Here is an 11,815-nt window from a genome sequence, read left to right on the forward strand (position 1 = left end):
TAAGAAAAATATCAACTCAAACGAAAGTTGATATAAAATTAGTGAGGAAAAAATAGGTTATTTAAAAAAAATAATCGTTTGATTTAATTACTTTTTAAAAGGCAACGACCTACCAGCCAATGGAAAGTTGCGATATTTCTCTCCCTTAACCAATGAGCGAGCAGGTTCTAGGCCATTGGTAGGATGACAGGAGCGAACCGGTCTTCTCTGTCTCTTTTACTTCCTCATCGCGAGCTAGTGAAGACGCAGCTTCTTTGGTTTATCTGACAGTTACAAACATACAGCGGAGAAAAAAACGGATTCAACTACAGGCTTTGTGCGTCATTGGAATTGTAAGTAAAATCGATTGAATCGCCACTAATTTAGTGGGGTCATATTACTGTTAATTTAATTTTTGCTGCGTCATCGCCACAATCGGCCGTTAGGAGGGCAGCTCGTGACAGCGCGGTTTGGCCAACCGTTAACTGCGTGCCGCCATCACCTTGTTCTGGTGAGTGTTTTATATGACATGTTATGAAACAAATGTATGAATATTAATGTTAATTTAATGTTTGCTACGTCATCATCGCAAACTGGCTGTTAGGAAGGCAGTTTGTGACAGCGCGGGTTGGCTAACAACCGTTAGCTACGTGCCCTCATCACCTTGTTTTGGTGAGTGTTTTATATGACATGTTAAGAAGCAAAAAGATGAATTTGAAGCATGATGTTAATACTAGCTTGGCCTGTTTAGGCCGGGTCTTTTATGCGGGAGTCGCCTTTCATTGAGGACATCGTGGGAGATCGCTTGCGAAGCATTTTTTTTTTCCTTTTATTTTTCCGCTCTCGACCTGTCGAGCCACAGGAGTGGTTGTCGAAGGAGGGACCGGTGGCGAGCTAACCCAACTTTCGAAACTGAACTGGACACTTTTTTTTGTTTCAGCTGGGAATCTGGTAGGAACTTTCCATAATAGGGAATGGGACGTACTACGTCATTGTTTGGACCCGCCTCCATGCTGGCAATATAATTCACTTCCGGGCCGGCAGAGTCAATGCGGATTGTAACGTGTGGTAGTGCTAAGCTAACTCTTTCGGTGTTTTAGAAAGAAAATATGGGTGCTTATTGTTGCATTACCGGGTGCAACAGCGTCTCCTACGACAAAAAAAGGGGTTAGGAAAAATGGACTCACTTTTCACCGTTTTCCTGCATGGAGGACCAAATATCAGATCACGAAGGTACGACGGATGGCTGGATTGCAGCTGTTCGTCGGAAAAGCATTTCTTATGATCATATTTCTGCTGGAATGAGAGTGTATTCCCCTCATCTCTACTCTTGTAAGTTGAACGATTTATCCGTTTTGGTTTCAATACGTTTTTTGTTTTTGTTTTTTTCTTTACTGTTGTGTAAATCTGCCTCGGTAGCAATGCTAACCTACTCCTCCTCATCACCTACCTGTTGTGTTACTAGGAAAACCTGCATATGAAATGCTGACAACACATCCCGATTGGTCACCATATCTCTTCTTGGGTTATTCTGAGGTCAAGCGCACCACATCGGAGCGTTGAGAGGTTGGAAAGGCGAAGAGTGCACGCTGAAACTTCAGTTTGCTCTGCTCTTACAAACACGATCCCAAGTGTTATGAAAAGTCAATAAAATATGAATACCAAAACATGACTTGAACAACTTCTTGACAAACTGTAACTGCTTGTTGTTTACTTCAGGTCTTCATAATAAACAGGTGTAACAATTACAAAGTCAGGTGACTTAATTTTGTTATTCTATTTGGAATATGCATTGACAATTTTTGGACAGTGTTGTAGACAAGAACTGGGACTGATAAGTTGCAATAGATTTATTTCAAGTAATGCAATTTCTCCAATACGATATTTGAATTGACAGTTTAAAATCTTTAAATTAGTGCAAACAAGGCCCACCCTCTGACGGTGGCAGCAAATATTATATAAGTAATACACAAATACAAGATCACAATAAACGTGTCTTTGTCAAAGCAGTTTAAAACACTATTTACTGGTCTTGGGTAAATTGCCAGACAGGATAAATATGTGCTTTAAAGTTCTTGCATTTCCATTTTAAGTATTGCAAGTACTAGTCTCCAACACAGTATTTGAACTGACAGTTTAAAATCATTTTAGTACAAAATGGCCCACACTCTGGCAGGGGGCAGCAAATATTATAATACATAATACATTATAAAAAGCTATATACTATATAAATACAAGATCACAACAAAACCTGTATTTTTCAAAGCAATTAAAAAACATCCAGTGGCCTTAGGTAAATAAAGGTGTATAAATATGTACTTTACAGTTCTTGCATTTCTATTTTAGGTATTGCAACTTTTCCAACACTATTTGAATTGACAGTCTGAAGCCTACATAAGTGCAAATAAGAATATTATAATTTTAAAATAATAATAGAATATATAAATTCAACATTACAATGAAAGGTGTCTTTGTCAAAGTGGTTAAAAAAAAAAAAAAAAAAAAAAACGTCACTGGCCATAGTTAAATAGCCAGGCAGAATAAATATGTGCATTAAAGTTCTTGCATTTTCACAAGTTAAAAGCCCGCAGTTCATCGACGAGAAGGGCAGACCCAGATGGCGTCTGCTGCAGGGGCTTGTTTGAGTCCGACACAGGACAAATGGAACCACTCCATTGAACAAATTTTCTTTGTCAAATGATCCAAGAAGAGAGATGGTGACCAATCGGGATGTGTTGTCAGCAGGTTTACCTAGGAACACAACAGGTAGGGGAGTCGTAGTAGGCGAGCATTGCTACCGAGGCAGATTAACACAACGATGTAAAAAAACAAAAACGTATTGAAACCAAAAGTGGATAAATCGTTCAACTTACAAGAGTAGAGATGACAGGAACACACTCTCTCATTCCAGCAGAAATATGATCATAAGAAATGCTTTTCCGACGAACCGCTGCAATCCAGCCATCCGTCGTACCTTCGTGATCTGATATTTGGTCCTCCATGCAGGAAAACGGTGAAAAGTGAGTCCATTTTTCCTCACCCCTTTTTTTGTCGTAGGAGACGCTGTTGCACCCGGTAACGCAACAATAAAGCACCCATATTTTCTTTCTAAAACACCGAAAGGGTTAGCTTAGCACTATCACACGTTACAATCCGCATTGACTCTGCCGGCCCGGAAGTGAATTATATTGCCAGCATGGAGGCGGGTCCAAACAATGACGTAGTACGTCCCATTCCCTATACTCAACAGTGATTTACATGTGAGCTCACATAGCGTTTTGGGACTGGAATAAGACGTTGAAGGGAAAACACGAAGTGCACTTAGTAAAGCAGGGGGGGTAAAGTAACAGTTTTTTGGATAAATTGAGCATTTGTTTCATGCATTTAACTTTTCTTTTCAATGTACATATTGTAAATAGTTTAATGTTTTTGTTTTTTTATTACACACAAAAACCCCACAATTATCTGTGTCTTGAGTTTTATTTGCTTCTGCCGGGTGCACGCTGTCTCCTGTGAGTCGAGTCTAGCTTCTGATGCACTGGTCCAATAAATAAACACGTTATAATCAGACAACGTAAAGTGATACAAGGTAAACTTTGTCACTTGTAACCACCGGGTTACATTGGGTTAACAATAATCTGCACATCCTGGAGGTATGCATCTACTCCAGCAAGGTGGAAGATGATGTGGAAAGACATCTGTGAAGTTGGCCCCTCATCAGATGCAAATTTACATAAAAATGTCAATGGTTTGTAATACATTTGTGCTGTAAAAACTTTTGTTTGTGCTGCTATTGTTTTTAAGATACGTACAATTCTTTTTATAGTGCAATCTGAGGTCAACCAACCCCTCATTTTGATTAAAAATGGCTAAAAATTATTTCAATTGTTTATGCTTTGTTTGTGCTGCGAAAAGTTTCGTTTGTGCTGCTATCATTTTTGATATATTAATTTCGAGTAATGACATCACGCAGCCCCCCATTTATTGCAAAATGGACCCAGCATGGTGCCATTCGTTTATACTACGTCAGTGCTCGTTTGTGCTGTAAAAACTTTCGTATGTGTTGCTATCGTTTTATATATATTGAGATATTAATTTTCAATTGATGACGTCAATCGCATTTACTGCAAAATGGCCCCAAAGGGGTGCCATTTGTTTGTGATACGTTTGCGCGAGTAGTTGGGACACCCCTCTGTTATTGAGATAGTTAGTGTGCTCCGTCAGCCGCAGGAGATTAATACGGAAAAGCTGCGAGTGACATCATCAATTGGAAATTAATATCTCAATATATCAAAAACAAGATCAGCACAAACGAATGTTTTACAACACAAACATAGCACAAACGATTGACACACTTCTTAGCTATTTGTTATCAAAATGAGGGGCTGGTTGACCTCAGACTGACCTATAAAAGAATAGTTGATATCTCAAAAATGATCGCAGCACAAACGAAAAAAAATTCCAGCACAAACGAATGATACAATTTTTCTATAAATTTGCGTCTAATAGGGGGCCAACTTCAAGGAGGTTGGGGGGAAAAGTGTGTCATTAGAAGAAGATGGCAAAATGGGCCAAGTGTAATCTCCATTGTTAAACAGGTACAGTGGACAAAGAGTGTTGAATTGAAAATGTTTGCTTGGAGGATGTGTTTCTGTTGTCACGTAAGGCTTCCTATGGCACATTCTCACAGCTTATAGGAACAATCTCAACCAATGGGGCTACACTTAAAATCGTATATGCTGTTAATATTCAATCCAGTTTTTTGGAATCCCTCCCACTCTGACAATCGTATTCTTTATCTTCAACTCAAAAGCTATGCCACAGAGTGGAAACTTAGTGGGAATCTAGAGGAAACCGTTTGTAATTAAAATGGTTAACAACCCTGATTTTCAAAAGCAAGCTAGATGAGATCTTTTTTCACGCCTGTGCTTTGAAAAATGTATTGGATTTAGTGCTGCAACGAATAATCGATTAACTTGAGTATTCGATTAGAAAAAAATATTAAAATTAAATTTTGCTGCTTCGAGTATTCGTTTAATTAAAGTGGCGTTGTAATGGTTTATTATGAAAGTGTTTGCATTTAGTTTTATTGATTAGGGTGGATACACTGCCCTCTGGTCTGGCTCTTTACACATGGCTGAAACCTAACTGCTTCCGGTTAAGACCAACATAAGCTAAGTTTTTGTTGGAGTTTTTTTTTTTTAATGCATTCATAATTTAGTATATAGGTATTTTTAGCCATTTTTATGGGAATATGTGTCTGAACCATTTGGTAAGAGCATTGTAAAAAAATCTTTAGCATTTTATAGCATTTAAGCTAGCAGACAGTTTCTATATAGTTAGTCAATTGTTCTTTTGTTGTCTATAGATCCTCATTTAAAAAAAAAAAAGTACAGTTTGAGGCTCAGCTCAGGTATTTTAATTTTTCATGTTACTTATTCGATTTCTCGATTATTCGAACTAAGTAGTCCAACGACTAATCGACTACTAAAATATTCGATAGCAGCAGCCCTAATTGGATTCCAGTCGATGAGGATAAACATAAATGTCAGTGAACTACTTAAAAAAAAACATTTAAAATTAGCCAATTCTATGAATAGGGTGCAAAATGTCAAAATATTAATATTAATTAACACCAGTTGTTGGGAGGCAAAGCGTCTACGAAATGATGGAACTCTCAAGGAGACTGTGAAGCAGAACCTTCATGCAGCTGTGCCCTGTGGGAGCACTAATGTTGATTCAAGACCTCTGAACTCAGTCATTACCAACACCTGTCATTCAGCAGAGGCCTCGTCTCAAGGGGGAAAGATCTACGACAGCTGAAGGGTGAGTGAGACATGCCTAGCACCCTAACTCCGATTCTATATACACCGTGCTCCCAAACAATCAGAACTCAATAGGTGACCTCTGACATAAGACTCACGGGGCAAAGAACTGAAATAAGCCTTGCCGCAGTGTGGTCAAGAGAGAGGCCCTCTTAACTAAGATACTCCCTCATCTGAATTAGATGTCTTACCTCTGCCAACCACATTTTCTTTGTCAATTTTTAAAATAATTGTGCAAAGTTCAATACAAGGTCACTGAGTTCACGATCATGAAGATTTCGTTTTTAATACAAATGCTGATATGTGAGGTATCAGAATGAGATTCTTTTTTTCTTTTTCAACCTGTCCTGTACAGCTGCTTAGACACGAAGAATAGGAATCTGAGTATTCTTATGGGCTGAACAGTTGCAGCCCCAATCACATGAGAATTTGATATACTCCCATTGTGGTTGTTCATTGTTTTGTTTATTAGGAGAAAGCGGCGAGCGGGAAGGTGTTATGGGAGGACAGAAAGGAAGGAGGCAGAGAGAAGAGGAGAAGAACCAACAACAAGAAATACATTGGTTCAAGCCTATGCTACCTATAAACAAAGTGGTGCTAATGTTAGCTAATTATATTTACCCGTAGACACCATGTGGGGGGCCTGATAACCGAGGAGAAACAGGAGGGGAGTCAAAAGGAGACATGATTAGGCGGGGTGAAGCGTACACATTTGAGCAATGTGAGGTAGGAAACCCGGTACAGTAGTACCTCTACTAAGGAATGTCTCTACATAGGGAATTTTTATGTTACGACACGCCTCAACGGGGCAAAAAAAATTGCCTCTTATTACAAAAGATTTCAGGGTATGAAAAGCAAAAATACATTATGGGCAGCCACTCGCAGCTGCAGAGTTTACTGAACGTAACATGCATATTTTTACCTGCTCTGCCATTGGCTATTGCCTAGCATCATCCTGGCATATAATTGGCTAAGAGGGACCTCTACTGTATGTGTATGTGTGTATCTCAGCGTCTTCATTCGCCATGAGGTGTTCGTGCATTACGTTAGTGTATGAACTGTTATTATTTACTCGATTCTTTGCTTTTACTTTATGCACTATACGTTATAAACTGCCATTTTATGTTTATTGTGCAATAATCTAATTGTAACACATATTTTTTCCATGTTTTGGTGCATGGTCCATGGTTTTTATGCTTTATAAAAGATTCATGTCTGAATTTTGGGGGGCTTGGAACAGATTAGGGCAGGGGTGACCAAGTCCGGTCCTCGAGAGCACCTATCCAGCTTGTACTCCATGTCTCCCTCCTCCAACACACCTGAATCAAATAATCAGGATCGTTATCAGGCTACTGCAGAGCTTGCTAATGAGCTGACCATATTATTCAGGAGTGTTAAAGGAGACAGACATGGAAAACAACTTTCGAGGACCGGACTTGTGCACCCTTGGAAAATGTGCCTCAATTTACGGAATTTTCATTTTTACGAAATTACTTCCAGAACCAATAATGTCGTAAGGAGAGGTACCACTGTATTTTGTAAATCACCTATTCTATGCTACCTGACGGTTAATCCTGGCACCAACAATATGTCTACCTGCGTGTGTCTAATGCAGTGTTGTTAATTTTACTTTAAAATAGTAATTAATTACAGTTACAAATTACTTCTCCCAAAAAGTAATTGCGTTAGTAACTCAGTTACCTGAATGTAAGAGTAATTGGTTACTTGGCAAAGTAACTAGTGATTTTTTTTTTTTTTCTCAAAAAAAAAAAAAAAAAACAAGAAACAAAAAAAACAAAAAACAACAACAACAAAAAACAGGTCACACAATGTGAAGTTTAAAGGATTTGGGGGACAATTGGCCCTAGCCCCTTTACCCTCCACTTAACTAGACACAAGGGTATTGCGATAACTAGCTAGTAACCTTTGCTATGTGTGGAAGTCATTTAAAGTTGTGAATCAACCGTTAAAGTTGTTAAAATTGCTCCTGTTAATGCATTAGTTCCCTTCTGTCTACTTTAAACATGTGTAAGTTTTAAAACTGTTTCATCATTTAAAGATAGATTTAAGTTAAGATTTTGCCGATTTAGAAGCATTTTAGATTTAAAAAAAAAAAAAAAAAAAAAAAAAAAGTTACTTAGGTTCGCTAGGAAGGATCTCTACATCAGGGCCTTCCTGAGAGGTCTACTGCTTTAAGATGGCGGCTGTTTACTAACGCATGTAGTCCTTAAAACATGTTGGCAATGCAGCTGTGTCAGTTTTTGCATCTAGTTATATAATATGATATCTACCGTGTCATGTGGGCGTAGTTTGTCGGCTATGGCTACGGAGCCACCTAGCATCGCGGTTGCAACGGCGTCTTCCCCACTGCTGCTCTGCTCTCGTCCCCGTGAGTCCGTTTCTCTCAGACTTTTTTTATTCAACCAACTTAGTAACGCATAGTAACGCACGCCTTTCCCGCCTCAGTAACGGTAACGGCGTTGCCAAGATGAGAAAAGTAATTAATTAGATTACTCATTGCTGAAAAAAATAACGCCGTTAGTAACGCCGTTATATTGTAACGCCGTTATTAACAACACTGGTCTAATGGCACCAAGTTATGCGTGAACCCACTAAGATGTGTGATAGTTCTACAGAAAAGTGGAAATGCTGCATGGGGGCTGCCCCAGGGCCCCGGCACCACCCCAGCCAATCCGGGGGTCGAGTGCTGTCCACCCCTCCTCCCGCAAAGGGGCCACTGTCATCCCCCCAGGACACAGGGCATTTCCCTGGACCATCCTCGCCCCCCTTAACACTAGAACTACCAAGGCAAGGCAAATTTATTTATATAGCACAGTTCAACACGAGGCAATTCAAAGTGCTTTACATCACATGAAGATCATAAAAATCACTTTTAAATCAATACAACGTAAAAACCAAGACAATCAAAATCGGAAATAAAATTATACATAAAGATCGCATTTAATAACAAATAGAATAAAAATAAATAAAAATAAAACAAAAACTACTACTAATAATAATAATTGAAATCAGCAATGGCGATAAGCATAAGAGGAATAGAAAGCAAGTAGATTGAAATATATAGACAGTTATGGATATGCAGTGCTAAACAAAAGCGTTTTTAGCCCTGATTTAAAAGAGCTAACAGTTTGAGCATACTTCAGACGTTCAGGTAACTTGTTCCAGAGGTGAGGAGCATAATAACTAAATGCTGCCTCACCTTGTTCTTGTTCCTGGTTCTTGTTCTTGGAACATGCGAAGACCGGTTCCAGACGACCTTCAGATTTCTAGATGTCTCATAGGAATCTAACAAGTCAAGCATGTATTTTGGTCCAAGGCCATTAAGTGTTATGTAGACGAGCAGTAGTATTTTATAGTCTATCCTTTGACTCACTGGAAGCCAGTGTAGCGATTTCAAAATCGGTGTAATGTGGTCCAGATTCCTTGTATCTGTGAGAACTTTGGCTGCAGCATTCTGTACTAGCTGCAGCTTCCTGACGGATTTTTTATCAAGACCCGTAAATATACCGTTGCAATAGTCCAATCTGCTGAAAATGAATGCATGCATAAGTTTTCCATGTCTTGTTGAGTCAGAAGCCCCTTAATTCTGGTTATATTTTTTAGGTGGTAATAAGCGGATTTAGTGATGGACTTTAGATGGCTATCAAATTTGAGGTCTGAGTCAATAATTACGCCAAGGTTTCTGACTTGATTTGTAGCTGTAAGTGACATTGTGCTAAGTTGCCTGCTTATCTTTGACCTTTCCTTTTTTGGCCCAAAAATAATCACCTCTGTCTTCTCCACATTTAACTGGAGAAAATTCTGGCACATCCATTCATTGATTTGATGAATGCATTTACTCAGGGAGACTAAGGGACTATAATCATGTGGGGACAAAGAAATGTACAGTTGTGTGTCATCTGCATAGGCGTGATAGGAGATGTCATACTGTTCCATCATCTGAGCTAACGGAAGCATATAGATGTTAAATAAGAGTGGTCCAAGAATTGACCCTTGAGGGATTCCGCACATGAATTTGGTTCGTTCTGACTGATGGTTTCCGACTGACACAAAGAAATCCCTATCATGTAGATAGGATGTGAACCACCAAGGAGGGATCAATTGATCCAAATCACTTTTGCAACCAGAGAAGGATCATTTGACCCTAATCAGCATATCTTTTGTGAGCACTGTGGTCCTCATTAGTCATTCCCATTCACACTCGCAAAACCACAGGGTTGGATTGCTCCAATTAGCATTTTGAGTGTTTGCAGGGCAGGGGCGCCTTGGCTGATGGGGGATGGGTAAACTGGTGTTATTCTAGTTGGCCGGTTGTCACTTTCAAGCCCAGAAGAGAGGTTGTGGTGAAAAAGCCACCATAAAATAGACCAAACTACAGATATGATGTGACTTTTCTTTTTAAGTGTTTACTTGTCCCATCAACTCCTCCAGGTTTATCCTCTGTGTAAACCAAATGGAACATACTAGTCAGGTTTTCTTTTCATTCTTTTTTTTTTTTTTTAAACTTCATGCATGGAACCATACTGCAGTCAGACATACAGTATGTCTTACATAAACTGTATGTGTGTGTAAATTGTAAGGAGACAGAAAGGTGCAATTGCATGTTTGTCTGAGGCAATGAATACCTTTGGAGGTCATTTTCTCTCCCTCTTCCGAATAGGCTTGTCCAGTTGGACAAAACAGTTGTTGAATGTCAGACCGTGGACCGCCCAGGACTACCTTTTACATCTTCCAAAAGCTTCAGTTTGCCCAAAACACACTTCAAAAAGAACTAGACAATGGTTTGAGAAAAAGCACTGGAGACTTCAAAAGTGGTCAGCAATGAGTGCAGAACTGAATCCCATGGAACACATGTGGAGAGATCTGAAAATGGCAGTTTGAAGAAGTCACACTACAAATGTCAGAAACCTGGAGCAGTTGGCCAAAGAAGAATGGTGTAAGATTCCAGCAGAGCATTGTAAGAAACTCACTGATGGATACCGGAAGCGGTTGTTCGCAGTTATTATGTCTAAAGGTTGTGCTCCCAAGTATTAGGCTGAGGGTGCCAATACTTTTGTCCGGCCCATTTTTGGAGTTTTGTGTAAAATGATCATGATTTTTTTTTTTCCCCATTTCTTTTGTGTTTTATCATTGCAACCAAAATAAATAAAGATATTACCACCAAAGCATTTATAACTTAAATTATTTTCTGGGAGAAATTGAGCATAATCTGACAGAAATGCTTGATGTCAATACTTTTGGCCAGCAGTGTATATTTGGAGTGGCATTACAAATACAAGGAGGTGGAAAAGTTAAGATACATTTATGGGGAACAAAACATGCACATTAATTATTCAGTTTGTTATAGAAACAGTATTGATAATAGTACGCTACTGCATTTTGAAAAGCAAATGTAGGTAGTCCCATTTAAAGGGTTAAATCTTGGTGCGGATCCAGATTTTGTTATTGGACTTTAAATTTGTTTGCTTTTTTAATACACAAATACTGTTTTTTTAAATTCCTTCGTTAAAACTACACTCAAGTAACTCTGATCCATATGTGCTACACAACGTACCCCTCTACTTGCAGAGTCTATTCACACCCACCATGAAATCAAAACATTCCTTATTGGGTTTAGCTTTCTCTGGTGATTGACTGGTGTCAAGTTTCTCAGCTCGTCCGGTCCAACTGGCAGCCAGGATTAGGCTCCATTTCAACCCAGTCTCCAGATCGGGGATACAAGATGTTTAATGTCACAGGAAATAGGAACTAAAAGGTTTACAAGCTTGGTCCCAGAGTCTGAAAATTATAATGGCTACATTGTTCAGTGGAGCAGAGACTTGCTGTCCAAGGCAGTCAGAATGAAAACTTCCACTCCCATAGAGACATCTCATATGTACAATGCTGACTTTAGTAGTGCAGAAATGTAACACTTGTTTACATGCGCATGGTAATGTTATTTCAATACGTTTGTATTTGGTCAAACCATTAGTAATTTTAACCCATTGTGT

The 11,815-nt window shown here is 39.0% G+C and overlaps 1 long non-coding RNA gene across 2 annotated transcripts; it reads left to right on the forward strand.

Annotated features, from left to right (window-relative positions):
* The first annotated feature begins 212 nt into the window (after nt 1–212).
* LOC130930142 (uncharacterized) lies at nt 213–2,880 on the forward strand. 2 transcript variants are annotated; one of them, XR_009066997.1, is made up of 5 exons: nt 213–332; nt 426–490; nt 584–651; nt 731–1,311; nt 1,445–2,880. It is a non-coding gene; the product is annotated as an uncharacterized LOC130930142 (long non-coding RNA). The 2 variants fall into 2 exon arrangements; XR_009066996.1 differs by having other exon boundaries at nt 731–2,880.
* Nucleotides 2,881–11,815: the final 8,935 nt, after the last annotated feature.

Source organism: Corythoichthys intestinalis, chromosome 14 (genome assembly GCF_030265065.1).
Source record: "Corythoichthys intestinalis isolate RoL2023-P3 chromosome 14, ASM3026506v1, whole genome shotgun sequence".
In the NCBI taxonomy this organism is placed as follows: Eukaryota; Metazoa; Chordata; class Actinopteri; order Syngnathiformes; family Syngnathidae; genus Corythoichthys; species Corythoichthys intestinalis.